The sequence below is a fragment of the Capra hircus genome, chromosome 12, assembly GCF_001704415.2.
Source record: "Capra hircus breed San Clemente chromosome 12, ASM170441v1, whole genome shotgun sequence".
Lineage (NCBI taxonomy): Eukaryota > Metazoa > Chordata > Mammalia > Artiodactyla > Bovidae > Capra > Capra hircus.
Window position 1 is genome coordinate 84,898,602 of NC_030819.1, and position 17,441 is coordinate 84,916,042.

A 17,441-nucleotide genomic window follows, 5' to 3' on the forward strand; every position below is an offset into this window, starting at 1 on the left:
TGGTTGGGGTTAGGATTAAATGAACACAGTGAGTATGCTCTCACATTGTGGTATATTTCTTAGTATGATATATTTTAGTGATTAACATAATACTGGAAGAGATATAATTATGTTAAATGTTTATTTTTAAGCGTGGAATATGATAAAGATTTACTAGAATTAAAAGTTTTTAATATATGATTCCAAAAATTTGGGGAAATTATTTTTAGGGTTATTTTCTCTTTCAGATATATTTTGAATTAAATTTAAGCTCAAAGATAAAATGCTTTTATAATAAATTTTGAATGTACAAATTTCATGCAAATGGAATCTCTCATTAGGGTACAAAGAAAAGATAATGCATTCTTTGAAAAACAAATATTGGATGTAGAATGTAGATGATTTGTAAGTAGACACATGTGAGATCAGTATTTGCTTTTTTCTTTTTGCTTGATTTTTAAAGCATGACAAATTCATTTTCTAATGGTATTTCACAAAATACCAAAAGTTTAATAGCTTAAAACATTGCAAATATATTATCTCAGTTTTTGTGGTTCAGGAGTCTAAGTGTAGCTTAATTGAAATCTCTGATCAAGGTCTCACATACTGAAATTAAGATTTTAGCTGAGCCTATGATCTTGTCTGAGGTTTGCAGTCCTTTTACAGGCTCACGGTAGTTAGCAAAATTCACTTACTTGTGGATATAGGATTAACATATATTGCTTTCTTATTTAATACTGCTTTCTCATTTAATATTTCCTCGGTAGTGCTTTCAGCTCCTAGAGATCCTCAGGTCCTTGCCACTTGATCCTATCTCTAGCAGTTCATATGTTTGTGTCTACAAGGTTAGCAGGAGAACCTCTATTGCTTCTTAAAATCTCTCTGACTTGTAGATATTTTTGTCCCAACCTCCCTTTATACTATTCCAATCAGAGCTTCTTTGATTTCCATTTATCCTTCTCTTTCCCTACTTTCCTTGTAGCTCAGTCGGTAAAGAATCTGCCTGCAGTGCAGTAGACCCAGGTTCTATCCCTGGGTTGGGAAGATCCCCTGGAGAAGGAAATGGCAACCCACTCCAGTATTCTTGCCTGGGAAATCTCATGGACAGAGGAGCCTGGTGGGGTGTAGTCCATGGGGTTGCAAAGAGTTGGGCACGACTGAACAACTAACACTTCCCTACATTTATTTGCTTTTGACTCCTAGAGTCTCTTCTAACTGATAATGAAGTTAAGACTGAGAATAGCAATTATACTGTGATCTGTGTGTCTGTCATCCTTCAGTTCTCACAAAGTACATCCTATATGAACAAAATTTAGTAATATAAGTATTCCACTTGGAAAAAGGTATTAAAGTTAATTAAGATATATGACATGAATAATACACTCAAAACCGAGCATCGGTGTTAGACTTATTTTTGAGGGGACAGATATTTATGAATACATGTTAGTATTGGATATTGGTATAATAGACTGTTTTGTAATTTAGCAATAAGGAGTTCATGATCTGAGCCACAGTCAGCTCCTGGTCTTGTCTTTGTTGACTATATAGAGCTTCTCCATCTTTGGCTGCAAAGAATATAATGAATCTGATTCCGATGTTGACCATCTGGTGATGTACATGTGTAGAGTCTTCTCTTGTGTTGTTGGAAGAGGGTATTTGCTATGACCAGTGCGTTTTCTTGGCAAAACTCTACTAGTCTTTGCCCTGCTTCATTCTGTATTCCAAGGCCAAATTTGCCTGTTACTCCAGGTGGTTCTTGACTTCCTACTTTTGCATTCCAGACCCCTGTAATGAAAAGGATATCTTTTTTGGTTGTTAGTTCTAAAAGGTCTTGTAGGTCTTCATAGAGTCGTTCAACTTCAGCTTGTTCAGTGTTACTGGTTGGGGCATAGACTTGGATTACTGTGATGTTGAATGGTTTGTTTTGGAAACGAACAGAGATCATTCTGTTGCTTTTGAGACTGCATCCAAGTACTGCATTTTGGACTCTTTTGTTGACCGTGATGGCTACTCCATTTCTTCTATTAGAGATTCCTGCCCACAGTAGTAGATATAATGGTCATCTGAGTTAAATTCACCCATTCCATTCCATTTTAGTTTACTGATTCCTAAATGTTGATGTTCACTCTTGCCATTTCCTGTTTGACCACTTCCAATTTGCCTTGATTCATGAACCTGACATTCCAGGGTTAATGTTAGGCATCGGATCTTGATTCTATCACCAGTCACATCCACAACTGGGTATTGTTTTTGCTTTGGCTCCATCCCTTCATTCTTTCTGGAGTTATTTCTCCACTGATCTCCAGTAGCATATTGGTCACCTACTGACCTAGGAAGTTCATCTTTCAGTATCCTATCATTTTGCCTTTTCATACTGTTCATGGTGTTCTCAAGGCAAGAATACTGAAGTGGTTTGCCATTCCATTCTCCAGTGGACATTCAGAAAACGAAGATCATGGGCTCTGGTCCCATCACTTCATGGGAAATAGATAGAGAAACAGTGGAAACAGTGTCAGACTGTATTTTGGGGGGCTCCAGAATCACTGCAGATGGTGACTGCAGCCATGAAATTAAAAGACGCTTACTCCTTCAAAGAAAAGTTATGACCAACCTAGATAGTATGTTGAAAAGCAGAGACATTACTTTGCCAACAAAGGTCCATCTAGTCAAGGCTATGGTTTTTCCAGTGGTCATGTATGTATGTGAGAATTGGACTGTGAAGAAAGCTGAACACCGAAGAATTGATGCTTTTGAAATGTGGTATTGGAGAAGACTCTTGAGAGTCCCTTGGACTGCAAGGAGATCCAACCAGTCCATTCTAAAGGAGATCAGCCCTGGGATTTCTTTGGAAGGAATGATGCTAAAGCTGAAACTCCAGTACTTTGGCCACCAAATGCGAAGAGTTGACTCATTGGAAAAGACTCTGATGCTGGGAGGGATTGGGGGCAGGAGGAGAAGGAGATGACAGAGAGTGAGATGGCTGGATGGCATCACTGACTCGATGGACGTGAGTCTGAGTGAAGTCTGGGAGTCGGTGATGGACAGGGATGCCTGGCGTGCTGCAATTCATGGGGTTGCAAAGAGTTGGACATGACTGAGTGAGTGAACTGAGCTGAACTGAACTGAACATGTTACAGAGGAATGTGGAATGTGAGAAAGAAATGGACATTATAATGGTATTTCACACCCTTGATTTTCACAATGAATATAACCTGTGACCTTCATAAATCCCCGAATTCAAAAATTAGATATTTCCAATATTTGTACAGACTCTCAAATTTTATCAAAATTCACACTTTCCATTGATCAGCCTAATGCTGGAAATTACCGCCTCCAACTTACACTGGAGTTGTCTGTCCTACTTGATAACCACTAGTCTCAGAGAAGCAAATTTTTAATCTTTCCTAGAATATTGTGTGGAGTGGCCAGCTAACCAAGTGAGAGATGGGCAGAGATTTCCTAGAGTGGGTGGCATTTAGACAAGTTAAAGAGGGAGTATTGAGGGAAGGGTATACCAAATGTAGGGACCTCTGAATGTTCAGGCTTGGAGGCATCAAGAACATTAGTTCCTATGAATCAGAGGTTATGAGAGAGATCGAAACAGAAGGCTATGTATAGAAGTGGTAGGCTGGAGACAGATCAGGAAGATTTTGTCCTAAAAGTTTTTTTGTTTGTTTGTTTTTTCAAATTTATTTTTAATTGGAGGATACTTGCTTTATAATATTCTGTTGATTTCCACCATATCAAATCCCTTGCAGTTATACAGTGGAAGTGACAAATAGATTCAAAGGATTAGATCTGATAGAGTACCTGAAGAACTATGGATGGAGGTTCATGACATTGTGTGGGAGGCAGTGATCAAGACCATCCCCAAGAAAAAGAAATGCAAAAAGGTAAAATGATTGTCTGAGGAGGCCTTAAAAATGAATGAGAAAAGAAAAGAAGCTAAAGGCAAAGGAGAAAAGGAAAGACATACCCATTTAAATATAGAATTCCAAAGACTAGCAAGGAGAGATAAGAAAACCTTCCTCAGTGATCAATGCAAAAAAATAAAGGAAAGCAATAGAATGGGAAAGACTAGAGATCTCTTCAAAAAAATTAGAGATACCAAAGGAACATTTCATGCAAAGAAGGGCACAATAAAGGACAGAAATGTTATGGACCTAACAGAAACAGAAGATACTAAGAAGAGGTGGCAAGAATACAGAAGAACTATACAAAAAAGATTTTCATGGCCCAGATAACCACAATGGTGTGATCACTCACCTAGAGCCAGACATTATGGAATGCGAAGTCAAGTGGGCCTTAGGAAGCACCACTACGAACAAAGCTAGTGGAGGTGATGGAGTTCCATTTGAGCTATTTCATATCCTAAAAGATGATGCTGTGAAAGCACTTCACTCAATATGCCAGCAAATTTGGAAAACTCAGCAGTGGCCACAGGACTGGAAAAGGTCAGTTTTCATTCCAACCGCAAAGAAAGGCAATTTCCAAGGCATTGTCAAAAGAATGTCAAAAGAATGTTAAAACTACCACACAATTGCACTCATCTCACATGCTAGCAAATTAATGCTCAAAATTCTCCAAGCCAGGCTTCAACAGTATGTGAACCCTGAACTTCCAGATGTTCAAGCTGGATATAGAAAAGACAGAGGAACCAGAGATCAAATTGCCAACATCTGTTGGATCATGGAAAAAGCAAGAGACTTTCAGAAAAACATCTGCTTTATTGACTATGCTAAAGCCTTTGACTGTGTGGATCACAACAAACTGTGGAAAGTTCTTAAAGAGGTGGAAGTACCAGACCACCTGACCTGCCTCCTGATACACGTGTATCAAGGTCAAGAAGCAACAGTTAGAACCAGACAGGGAATAGCGGAGTGGTTCCAAATTGGGAAAGGAGTCCATCAAGGCCTTATATTGTCACCCTGCTCATTTAACTTACATGCAGAGTACATCATAAGAAATGCCAGGCTGGATGAATAACAAACTGGAATCAAGATTGCTGGGAGAAATATCAATAACCTCTGACATGCAGATGACACCACCTTCATGGCAGAAAGTGAAGAAGAACTGAAGAGCCTCTTGAAAGTGAAAGAGTAGAGTGAAAAAGCTGGCTTAAAACTCAACATTCAAAAACGAAGATCATGGTATCTGGTCCCATCACTTCATGGAAATAGATGGGGAAAAATGGAAACATTAAGAGACTTTATTTACTAGGGCTCCAAAATCACTGTGGGTGGTGACTGAAACCATGATATGAAAGACACTTGCTCCTTGAAGGAAAAGCTATGACAGACCAAACAGCATATTAAAAAGTAGAGACATCACTTTGCTGACAAAGTCCAGTCTAGTTAAAACTATGGTTTTCTAGTAGTCATGTACAGATGCAAAGGTTAGACCATAAACAAGACTGAGCAATTAAGAATTGATGCTTTCTAACCGTGCTGCTGGAGGAGACTCTCAAGAGTCCTTTGGACTGCAAGGAGATGAAACCAGTTAATCTTAAGAAAATCCACCCTGAATATTCCTTGTAAGGACTGCTGCTGATGCTGCAGCTCCATTACTGAAAGGTTGTTGCTGAGCCATTAAAGACGCCAGGATTCTTGGCCTCCAGAGGAGAGGAATTCAATCCGGGGTCAGAGACAACGCTTGCTCGCTCATAGCTTTTGTGTAATAAAGTTTATTTAAGTGTAGAAGAGATAGAGAAAGCTTCTGATATAGACATCCAAAGGGGGCAGACAGAGTGGTGCCCTGCTAGCCTTTAACAATATGTTTTATACCTATCAGCAAGCTGCTAACTAGAGAAAGGAGATGTTTCAAAACTCAGAGTAGCATCAGGCCCCTCACCCACAATGTGCTTTTTGAGATAACATTGGCATCAGCTGAGTCATCCCAGGCCATAAAACGATTGACATGAATCTTAAAGAAAGGCAGGTTTCCAAGTGAATATATAGTTTCATTAACATAGATTAGGAGAACAATGTATGAGTAAAAGATACTAGTCTGTTGAGCCCTTATGGGTTCTGAGTCTTAAGCAGAACTGATGTGAAGAAAGACAGAGTCTAGGGTAAATACATAGTTTATTAGCATAACTTAAGAAAAACATTTCCATAAGAAAAATGCATTGGTTAGCTCAAGGTTTGAGAAAAGTCAAGTTCACGTGGAACTGGGTGTGGTCATGGCAAGACAGAATTTTAAGAGAAACCTCCTTTTAAATTTGTATAGAGAAGGGAAAAATATCTGACACTTGTAGCTTGTTTCCTCCTGCCTCTTAAAAGAGTGAGTAAAAAAAGTGTAACACTTGCAGCCTATTTCCTCCGTTTGGAGACCCCTGGCTTTCCTGCGCGTTACCCTCTCATTACTTTAGCCACCTGATGCAAAGAGCCAGCTCATTTGAAAAGACCCTGGGAAAGATTGAAGGCAAGAGGGAAACAGTGGATGAGTTGTTTGGATGATATCATTGACTCAGTGGATGTGAATTTGAGCAAACTCTGGGAGATAGTGAAGGACAGGGAAGCCTGGTGTGCTGCAGTCCATGGTGTTGCAAAGACCTGGACATGACCGAGCAACTGAACAACAGCGATATGGTATTTGTTTTTCTGACTTCCCTCTATTCCATACTCTAGTTTCATCTACCTTGCTAGTACTGAATCAAATGTGTTCATTTCTATGGCTGAATAAAATTCCATCGTATGTTATGTACCACAACTTCCTTATCCTTTCATCTTTCAGTGAACATCTAGGACATGCTTGCATATCCTAGTTATACAGCCACTATTTGGAACCATATGAAGATTCCTTAAAAAGCTATTAGTAGGAATAAAACTTTCATGGAACCCAGTAATCCTATTACTGAGACAAACATATTTGAAAAATATACATGTACCCCAGTGTTCATTGCAGTACTATTTCCAGTTGATAAAAGGAGTTTTTATTTTATCCAAATGCCAATATAGAGCCCATGAGAATAACAAGTTTGGTGCTTTCAGAAAAATAACTTGTCCATTGGCAAGGTGGAAAATGGGATTGAGACTGAAGTGAGGCTACAATTGAATGCATTGTAAGAAATTATTCATTTTCAATAGATTTTTATTTGTACCTGGTCTCTGATAAGTGGTAGGGATACAACCTTTATTAAATGTTTCAAATTTAGAAAATTCAGGGAAATAAATGGATTATGTAGCTCTTACCCCAAATCAACTTACTATTAGTTTGTGAGACCAAAGAAGACCCAAACATAAAACATCATAGGAATAATTATTAATAAGAATATTATTATTTATGTAGTGTAAACTTTTTTTATCATTTAGTCTAAATGATGTCCTTTTTATCACCTATTTAGTGTAAGCAACACTGAACAAAATACAAAGTCTTAGCAGGAGGTATTCTGAATACAATAATCATATATGATCTGGCATTTTTGTAATCCATAATAACATTATAGTCTTTATTTCAAATATTTATTTCCGAAATAAAACTAACTAGTTGTTTTGAATGGCTGAGAAATCCTTGAAACAGACAAACTTGAAAATACAGCTTGGTTTGTTGTTCCAGTGTTTTAAATGTTTGACCGGAGAAACTTACCCTTTCTGTAGACACGCTTCTTTCCTTAAATTCTTTCTTTGGTGATGTTGACAACATATCAGAGGAGACTGATGATAATGCACATGAGCACAAACAGCTGGACAATAAATTGATACATAAATGGACTAAAGATTCTCATACTTGTAGATGTCTCATACAGACATACCTGGAAGATATTTCAGGTTTGGTTCCAGACCACCACAAGAAAGTGAATATCACAGTAAAACAAGTCACACAAAATTCTTTGGTTTCTCAATGCATTTAAAAGTGATGCTTATCCTATACTACAGTCTGTTAAGTGTGCAATAGTATTATATCTGTAAAAGTACATACTTTAATTAAAAATACTTAATTGTTAAAAAATGCTTACCATCATATCAGCCTTCAGTAAGTTATAGTGTAACATTAAAGATCATGGATCACACATCACTATAACAAATATAATACTAATGAAAAAGTTCAAAATAGTGCCTGAATTTCCAAAGTGTGACACAGAGAATTTTGTTGTTGTTCAATCACTCAGTTGTGTCCAACTCTTTTCGACTCTATAGACTGCAGCATGCCAGGCTTCCCTGTCCTTCACTATCTCCCAGAGTTTGCTCAGACTCATGTCCATTGAATTGATGGTGCCATCTAACCTTCTCTTCCTCTGTTGCCCACTTCTCTTCCTGCCCTCAGTCTTTCCCAGGGTCTTTTCTAATGAGTCGGCTCTTTGTATCAGGTGGCCAAAGAATTGGAGCTTCAGCTTCAGCCTCAGTCCTTCCAATGAATATTCAGGGTTGGTTTCCTTTAGGATTGACTGGTTTGATCTCTTTGCAGTCCAAGGGACTCTGAAAAGTCATCTCCAACACCACAGTTCAAAAGCATCAATTCTTCAGCACTCAGCCTTCTTTGTCATCTAACTCTCACAGCCATATATGACTACCAGAAAAGCCATAGCTTTGAGTATACAGACGTTTGTCAACACAGAGAACGGAAGTAAGCAAATGCTGGTACCAGTTCAGTTCAGTTCAGTTCAGTTGCTCAGTTGTATCCGAGTCTTTGCGACCCTATGAATTGCAGCATGCCAGGCCTCCCTGTCCATCACCAACTCCTGGAGTTCACTCAGACTCATGTCTGTCGAGTCAGTGATGCCATCCAGCCATCTCATCCTCTGTCGTCTCCTTCTCCTGCCCCCAATCCCTCCCAGCACCAGAGTCTTTTCCAAAGAGTCACCTCTTCGCATGAGGTGGCCAAAGTACTGGAGTTTCAGCTTTAGCATCAGTCCTTCCAAAGAATACCCAGGACTGATCTCCTTTAGAATGGACTGGATGGATCTCCTTGCAGTCCAAGGGACTCTCAAGAGTCTTCTCCAACACTGCTGGTACCAGTAGGCTTGCTCAATGCAGGGTTGCCACAAACCTTCAGTTCTTCTTTAAAAAATGAAAAATCTGCAAAGTGCAGTAAAACGAAGTATGCCTGTATTCTCTTGGCTGTGTCTTCACATAATCCCATTACAATAAAGGTGACAGGATTAATATGTGTGGTCATCCTCAGGTCTCCTTCAGAGATCTTTCTGTTACTCCTTCTCTTGTTAACCCTCATACTGTTGGTATGATCCTGGAGGAGTAGAGGCTCATAATAAAGCAAACAGTTGAAGCAAACTACTGAATTGCTTTTCTGTTTATGATTTCATATTTCTTTTTACCTGAAAATAAAGCTCAGAATAAATTTTTACTTTTGTAAAATTGAATCTCCTCTTTAGGTTTCCTTCAAAATTTGTCATTGTTCCATAAATCTTATATTGTAAAATCAACTCTTCATGATGGGAAACTCTTTGCCTAAGAAAAATGTAGAAAGCTTTTCAGGATAGAGTTTACATAAATTTTGTTGGTTAAATGCCTTATGGAAGGCTAATGGGAAGAATTATGAGCTTTTTATTTTATTCACATTCATATCATCAGTATCATTATTTGGGTCTGTTACAGACCTAAGTTGATTATAAGTAATCATGATTCAGTGATGTGTATGTTTGTTTGTTTATCTGTATTTCAATGTTTGTTTTTAATTTAGTTGAGTCACCAAACCTCTCCTGCATCTGTGTTTTGTGTCATTTAAGCTCTCTGAGGATTTTGTTTATTGGGCATCCCTGGAAGCCGTGTTTAATTTAATAAGCCCAGGCCTGAATGCACTTGTCATGTCATATCAAATTCTGTGTAATATGTTAGGTTTTTTGGGAAAAAATAATACATCCTCTAAGAATGTGTTTCTGAAAGATTTAATGCAGGTAAGTAACACATTTACTTTCATATTGTATTATATAATTTTCTGTAAAAGAATAAAACTATCATTCCTTTATTCTGACTTTTAAAAACTTACATCAGATGTACAGTTACGCATTGGAGATGATGTGAGTTTGGTTCAAGCCACTAGAATAAAGCAAGTCACATTTTTTTTTTTAATCCTAGGGCATGTAAAAGTTATGTGTACCTTATACAGTAGTCTATTAAGTATTCAATCAGTTCAGTTCAGTTCAGTTTCTCAGTCGTGTCTGATTCTTTGTGACCACCTGAACCACAGCACACCAGGCCTCACTGTCCATCACCAACTCCAGGAGTCTACCCAAACCCATGTCGATCGAGTCAGTGATGCCATCCAACCATCTCATCCTCTGTTGTCCCCTTCTCCTCCTGCCCTCAATCTTTCCCAGCATTAGGGTCTTTTCTAATGAGTCAGCCCTTCGCATCAGGTGGCCAAAATACTGGAGTTTTAGCCTCAACATCAGTCTTTCCAGTGAACAGCCAGGACTGGTCTCCTTTAAGATGGACTGGATGGATCTCCTTGCAGTCCAAGGGACTGTCAAGAGCAAGAGAGTTCCAGAAAAACATCTATTTCTGCTTTATTGACTATGCCAAAGCCTTTGACTGTGTGGATCACAGTAAACTGGAAAATGGTGAGAGAGATGGGAATACCAGACCACGTGACCTGCCTCTTGAGAAACCTATATGCAGGTCAGGAAGGAACAGTGAGAACTGGACATGGAACAACAGACTGGTTCCAAATAGGAAAAGGAGTATGTCAGGGCTGTATATTGTCACCCCGGTTATTTAACTTCTATGCAGAGTACATCATGAGAAATGCTGGACTGGAAGAAACACAAGCTGGAATCAGGATTGCTGGGAGAAATATCAATAACCTCAGATATGCAGATGACACCACCCTCACAGCAGAAAGTGAAGAAGAACTGAAGAGCCTCTTGATGAAAGTGAAAGAGGAGAGCAAAAAAGTTGGCTTAAAGCTCAACATTCAGAAAACTAAGATCATGGTATCTGGTCCCATCATTTCATGGCAAATAGCTGGGGAAACAGTGGATACAATGGCTGACTTTATTTTTTGGTTTCCAAAATCACTGCAGATGGTGACTGCAGCTATGAAAATAAAAGATGCTTACTCCTTGGAAGGAAAATTATGACCAACCTAGACAGCATATTAAAAAGCAGAGTCATTACTTTGCCAACAAAGGTCCCTCTATTCAAGGCTATAGTTTTTCCAGTGATCATGTATGGATGTGACAGAAGTATGTAATAATACTGTCTAAAAAACAATGTATATGCCCACCTTAATTAAAAGTTGCCTTATTAGTCAAAAGCGCTAAGCATCATCTAGCAATTCAGAGTTGTCACAGATCTTTAATTTGTAATAAATGCATATTGGCAAAGTACAAGGAAGCAAAATGCAATAAAATAAGTAGTGCCTGTAGCTGTTCATCACATGTACTTTTCCTAGAGATTTTCCCGTATCAACTTTTCTGTTGTGCCTTTTGAGTCAAAGGTAATTCTACCTGACATTATTGTCAATATTATGAAAAAAATGAGGTTAGATTCCACTGTTATATGAGAGTAATCACTAAAATGTCTGTGACTTCTAATAGTTTGATATCAAGTTTGTAATATTAAGTTGATCAATTTGTGATAGGCTTGTATTCAGAAAGGCTTTTATATATAGGCTTTAAAATTTTTTTTGGTTTTTGTAGACTAGATATAGTCTTGGCCAGATTATCAGGCCAGCTCTCAACTTTACATACTTTAAGTTTATCAATATATTACTTCAGTAGTATGTAATTACCATTTACAGTAATGCCCACTGAAAATATGGACACTAGAAATATGTATTTTAAGTGTCAGCTTGGGACAGAAAAAGTAGGTGTTATTCTTTCTTTTATCATGGAAGATATCTAGCTTGGCCAGAAATAGAGGGAAGGGATGCCTTAAGATAATAACTTTACTGTTTTAACTTTCTGCATCTTAAATTAGACCAAATAAACCTTAATTTTTCTGAATAAGGAACAAGGGACAGTGTGAGAAAAGTGGACAGGGTAACTTTCTTAAATTTATACTCCTCTGTTTCCTTGTTTATATAGCTTATTTTGCAAGTTAAATATGTGTTACAAGTTTTTTTTGTGTTTCTCCATATTTTTTGTGAAGAAGCATGATTGTCTGAGTCTCAGTCCTTTAGGCTTACTGGTATAATTTGAGAAGAATACCTCATAGCTAGTTGCATCTACTTTCAAGCTTACCTTTCTACTTTCAAGCTTGCCTTTCTACTTTCAAGCTTGCTGCCTTGTTACTTTCTTATAAGAGTTACTGAAGGCCGTAAGAAGTAACCCACACCTTTCATCACGCTGGCATTTTCATACCAAGTTCTCTAAATCATTGGCCTCATTAGTTAGGTACTCCAGTTCCAAGACAATAGACTGTAGTTTACCATTCAATGAGGAGTGAGTGCCAGCTTCTTTTAGGGGATGCAGTGACTTTCACTACCCTGTACCCTTCCTTTGCTAAACAAGTTTTACATTTTAGGTTCTGTCACTTGTATCACTTTTTCCTGGCACTGATTTCTAAGTTGGGGCTTCCTAGGTGGCTCATTGGTAAAGAATCCACCTGTCAAAGCAGGAGACGTGGGTTTGATCCCTGGGTCAGGAAGAACTGCTGGAGAAGGAAATGGCAACCCACTCCAGTATTCTTGCCTGGAAAATTCCATGGACAGAGAAAGCCTGGCAGGCTATGGTCCTACAGTCTATGGGGTCGCAAAAGTGTCGGACATGACTTAGCGACTAAACAATTTCTAAGCTAGTTTGCTTTAAGCTGTGAGCCACAGAAATCCAAATAATAAAAAGGTAATATATTGGCTCATATAACTAGAAAGTCTTTCCATGTATTTGAATTTTGTGTTGACAAACTATGTCATGTGGTAGCAAAGACTGGCTCACGAAGCACCAAGTATAGCCTATGGCCAACATATATAAGGATGAATAAGAGGGCATAATGACACGTATAGATACACAGGTAAAAAAGCTCATCTTAATTTTGCAAGCGTATGTTTTTTCTTTTTGGAAAAAGATAAATAGCTTTCATCATATAATTATTGATTCACCAAGCTCAACTGAGTTCCACTGGTGATTTTGGCATTGGTATGTATGAAGCGGCTGGAACAGGCGTATAGAGAGACTTGGGTAAAAGAGCACTACAGTTGTTGGTGTCAAATCTCCATTCATAATATGAAAAGGTAATTAAAAAATATATCTCAGAAACAATCAAATGGTCCTTATACCTGGAAGATCTGGCAGAAAAAGACCTGCTGTCTTCTAATGTCTGTATCTGCCACCTTCTTAGGAGAGCTAAGACATCTTAATTGATTCTGGATTATATCTAAAAGGAGGCAGTAGTTCCCATCATTCGAAGCAGAGTTCTGTTACCAAAATAAGAGAGTTGAAAAGATTGTGCGGCAAATATGTACAACTGATTCTACCACTAGCTTAACTGACAGCTCTTGTATTTGCTAGTTGTATGTCTTTGGGCAAGTTATATAATCTCTCAAATCTTTATTTCTTTATTGGGAAATGGGAAAACAGTAGCACCACCTCAGTTTGCAGTTACTGGGAAGGTCAGGTTAGATTGTGCCTCCAGGTGCTAAGCACGGTGTTTGGCACACACAGGCCTCCGCATAATGGTCACTGTGCCACACCACTACCACTGTCACCAGCATGATCAGCATTTTTTAAAATTTATTAATTTTTTAAGTGAAGAATAATTGCTTTACAGAATTGTATTGTTTTCTGTCAACACATTATCATCATTTTGATTAACAGTAGTAGCAACAGCATCCTCCACTCACTGTCTCTTCATCTCCTCCCTTATCCTACTTTGGGCCCTCTTCCGTTCTCCACTGACTCTTTGCAGACTTTTTGCAGAACTTATCATCTCATCTTCCGTATAGCAAACAGTGATCTTTCAGAACACAAATTTGATCCCATTACCCTCTTGCTTAAAATACTCCATTGAGTCTTCTTATTGATAGAATAAAACTCAGACTATAATACATATACTGTTTTTGTGCAGTTCCAGTTCTTTATTTTCTGTGGATTTTGTGAGAATTTATCTTGGCATTTATCTTGGTTAATGTAATGCATAATTTCAAATTCTACATAATATTCAAATATAAATAATTAGATAGCAGATATAATACTAATGGATGATGGTAAATGCACATGGAGTTTCAGTCTTCTAATGGTTGGTAGGTGTCTTTTTGTTTTATTTTCATTTAATCAAGTTTCAAGTCAGTTTAAATAGTTTGAATTAATACATTTATAGCTTGAATTTTGATGACTTAAAAGTAGGGATACAGGAAGGAAATGTGATAGAATGGTAATAGTTGGGAAGTCAGGAAACTAGATCATGAAGAGAGAGAATATATTTGTGTTAGCTGGATGTTCTTGTACAGGATTTCCTCAAGAAAGAATTGCCCATATTATGTATGTTTACATCTAATTGCATCAAACAACATTCCTCCTCATTTCCCTGTGCAATTGATTGATTAAAATTGATGGTGGAATGCTTCCTTGGAACCCAGGAATGAAGGGTTGCTATGTGAATAGTAATAAGCTGTTAGCAAAATGTGTCATTTTCCACACACTACTTTTCACTTTCTCTCTGACCCTAGCCACCAGTATGACTTTCCCAGTCCTTGACTTTTTCTGATAGTGCTTTACCGTTAACTTGAATTAATTGTTTCTAATTCTGTCATGTGGACTTGTTACCTTAACAGTGAATACTCTATACTCGTGATCCTGTAGTCTGTAGTTCTTGTGTCTGATCTCATATAAGTACAGATAAGTTTTATTCAGAAGGTCTTTTAGCAGTTTGTCAAAGCCTCAACATTTGTTACTGCATTTTAAACAAGTGACAGTCAACAGTTGATTGGAAATTAAAGCTAGAACCAATAACTGAAACAAAAATCCTGGTCATTGGTTGGAGTTCTTTGAAATGCTCTGGTCTCTGTTGTTATCTGACATTATGGTCCCTAGATTTGCAAGCATTCTGACAGCATAGCATCTGACATTATCCTTTTGTCAGGGCAGGAAACCAGGAAGTTTAGGGTGTTAGATAACTGCCAGGTGGGAAGTGAAAATATTCCACAGTGCTGCGCAGGTAATATCTTGCTTATTAAATTAAAGTTAGTAGTTATTTGAATTTAATAATTAATAGTATATAGAAATTTACATATGGATTTAGGGATAACTTCAGTGAAAAATTTTGAAGATAATATATAAAAAGTTAGTGAAAATTGGCTTACCATAAATTTGAAATACATTTTATGTTTTTTAAAAATCAAGGAGATATACTAAACAGGCAATTGAAGTTAGAGATCAAATGGAGATGGAAGAGCCAATGAAAGAAGCTGAGAAAACAGCTGCCAAAAAAGCAGGAGGAATAGAAGCAGAGAGAAGGATGTGAAGTGTCCATTGGTTTACACGGCATTAATAGTGCGTGTGCTGGTGAATGTTTAACAGCTGACCCTGGAGAAGAGGTGGGAGGCAAGGGAGTGATGCTCTACTTTTTAACTTTTCCTGATTTCCGTGGTATAAATATACCACTATGGCTAATTTCAAATTATCAGCAGCTACTTTCAAGTTAATTTCAGTTTGCAACCAGATTTCAGATTTTCTGAAAATTTGATAGTCAGTTTTTATGCAGTATTCAGACTGGCTCCAACACATCAATGATTGGAGATCTTGGCAAAAATAGTGTCAGCGAAGTAGAGGGGTTAGAAGAAAGCTAAAGGATGTCCTATAGATAAATGATCTATGTATATTAAAATGATTATTTTGAAGAATGAGGTAAAAAAGAACATTTAATATAGCATGAAAAAGTTATACTTTAAGCTTGGAGTGATGAGCAATATCTCTTCCTATCACATAATATTTTTAAAAGACTACATTTAGTTTTTACTATATGGAGGACATTATCATTTAATAACCACTTGTGTTTATATGTACCTGCTAAGAATGAGATATAGTTCTTTATTTTAACCTTTGTTATCGAAGTCAGGATTCATATAGAATAAATTTATAGAGGAAGTAATTTTTTACAAGAGGAACAAAAGCATATAAATTTTGAGCTGATAGATAAACTTTTATAGCCAGAGAGTTTTGTCATCATTACAGAATATCTAAAGATATTTTAGATATTTAGAATATCTAAAGATATTTAGATAAAAATATGTAAAGATATTTAACACAAAGGCCGTTATTTGTATAATTGGGGAAATTAGTTGAAATTTTTGATGTGAAAAAAATGTAATTTGGTCTGTATGCTGCTGCTGCTGCTGCTAAGTTGCTTCAGTCATGTCCTACTCTGTGCGACCCCACAGATGGCAGTCCACCAGGCTTCCCCATCCCTGGGATTCTCCAGGCAAGAACACTGGAGTGGGTTGCCATTTCCTTCTCCAAATTTGGTCTGTATATAGACATAGAAATATTAGAAAGTGTTATGCTTCTGTTTTAATGTGAATTCATGTACTGATCAGTCAATACCATCTTTTTGTAACAAATATCTTTGATGATTTCTTTTTATTTTGCTTTATTTGTTGAAAGATTCAGTTCAGTTCAGTTCAGTCGCTCAGTTGTGTCCGACTCTTTGCAGCCCCATGAATCGCAGCACACCAGGCCTCCCTGTCCATCACCAACTCCCGGAGATCACTCAGACTCATGTCCATCGAGTCCGTGATGCCATCAGCCATCTCATCCTCTGTCGTCCTTTTTTCCTCCTGCCCCCAATCCCTCCCAGCATCAGGGTCTTTTCCAATGAGTCAGCTCTTCACATGACGTGGCCAAAGTACTAGAGTTTCAGCTTTAGCATCATTCCCTCCAAAGAAATCCCAGGGCTGATCTCCTTCAGAATGGACTGGTTGGATCTCCTTGCAGTCCAAGGGACTCTCAAGAGTCTTCTCCAACACCACAGTTCAAAAGCATCAGTTCTTCGGCGCTCAGCTCTTTTCACAGTCCAACTCTCACATCCATACATGACCACAGGAAAAACCACAGCCTTGACTAGACGGACCTTTGTTGGCAAAGTAATGTCTCTGCTTTTGAATATGCTGTCTAGGTTGATCATAACTTCTCTTCCAAGGAGTAAAAGTCTTTTAATTACATGGTTGCAGTGATTTTGGAGCCCAAAAAAATAAAGTCTGACACTGTTTCCACTGTTTGCCCATCTATTTCCCGTGAAGTGATGGTACCAGATGCCATGATCTTAGTTTTCTGAATGTTGAGCTTTAAGCCAACTTTTTCATTCTCTACTTTTACTTTCATCAAGAGACTTTTTAGTTCCTCTTCACTTTCTGCCATAAGAGTGGTGTCATCTGCATATCTGAGGTTATTGATGTTGAAATATTACTCAGCAGTAATTTTAACTACTCTGCTTGAATTAATATATACGTTAGTTGGTAATCTGTTTTACCATGGTACTATGACATTTTAAAAATAATATCTAGCTGATAAATAGGTATTCCTTTTGTTTTACATTAATGGAAAGAGGTTATTAGTTTCAGGTCAGAAT

The 17,441-nt window shown here is 37.7% G+C and overlaps 1 protein-coding gene across 1 annotated transcript in view; it reads left to right on the forward strand.

Moving 5' to 3' along the window:
* Nucleotides 1–17,441, forward strand: part of TDRD3 (tudor domain containing 3) — a 229,870-nt gene that overhangs the window by 142,197 nt on the left and 70,232 nt on the right. The gene's annotated exons all lie outside the window — the stretch shown is intronic.